This window comes from Hipposideros armiger, unplaced genomic scaffold, assembly GCF_001890085.2.
Source record: "Hipposideros armiger isolate ML-2016 unplaced genomic scaffold, ASM189008v1 scaffold_52, whole genome shotgun sequence".
Lineage (NCBI taxonomy): Eukaryota > Metazoa > Chordata > Mammalia > Chiroptera > Hipposideridae > Hipposideros > Hipposideros armiger.
Genome location: NW_017731402.1, coordinates 796216 through 797513, shown reverse-complemented (window position 1 = coordinate 797513; position 1298 = coordinate 796216).

Genomic DNA, 1298 nt, shown 5'->3' with positions numbered 1-1298 from the left:
TTAAAGGAATGGCATTAAGCGTGAGGCAATTTGCAGGAATCTACCAAAAGGAGAGGTTATCCAAACTAAATTTCAACCAAGAATAATATAAATAAACCTAACGTGTGTAGGACACATAAACCATTGAGACCGCGGACAGTGACTAGGAATGTAAGTGACCTGATCCAGGCTTCTGACCTGATTTGAAGCCTGGATCAGGTCAGAAGCCTGGATCAGCAAGGCTGCTGACAGGTATTTTTGGCAAATTTACAATTTCTCCCCTTTGGTTGAGAAATTAATCAACCAATAGGACTTTATTATAAAACTGTCAAGTGGAAAAAAACAGAAGCATGAAAGAAACATAAACCACAGCCTCTTACCTTGGGAAGCTTACAATTTAGTTGATGAAACACGACAATCACCCACAATGGACACCCTAGTTATGTTCCCCTTTATGGCATAAATCAGTAGATTTCCCAAAGATGTGCATCTTGAATGAACAGTAGGCTTATCTGGAAGAGCCTATGACAGAGGCTGAGTTTCCAGAAGGTAGAATATCTTTCCCAGGAGGTCAAGGACTTTATCTAGTTCATCGCTATATCCCCAGCATCTGGAAGGGTCCCTGCCATGTAACAGATGATTAATAAATATTTATTGACTCAGTGGAGTAATGGATAGAAGTGAAAGGGAGCATATGAGTAGAGTAAATATGAACTGAGGTCTGTATTCAGATGACAGTGATTTCCTTTTTCATCAGATGGAATGGGTTGGGCTATAAGAACATAAAATCTAAGAGCAGAGGGAACACATAGGGCTTTTTGTTTCATGAAGTCTGGGACAGCCCAGCGCCACCAGGGACCCAGGTCATTCCATGTTTCTGCTTTGCCGTCCTTACTTAGTATGTAGCCTTTGTTCTCATTGTTGTCATCTTATGGTCACAAAATGGAGGTTGCAGTTATAAATATCACATCTGTGATTTGGGCAGAGAAAAGGAGGAGCAATAGAATGAAGGGGAAAAGGCTGAACTACAAAATACTTTTTTCTTCTAGGGAGGCTTTTCCCTTATTTTTGTCAGTTTCTTCTTCCCCAAAAATTCATGCAGGCATTTTCTTGTCTAGAACCATGTTAGGAGGCTATTTCTAACTGCAGGGGAGGTTGAGAGTAAGGTTTTGGGATTTTCATCTCATCAGTAGAGAAAGGTATGACAGAATGAGATTGAGAAAGGATGATGAGTGACCACCTGTAGTATTTGCACCCAGCATTTCTGTGGCTTGTTGAGGGTCCACAGAATTGGAAGCTGGGAAGTCGTATTTGAACCA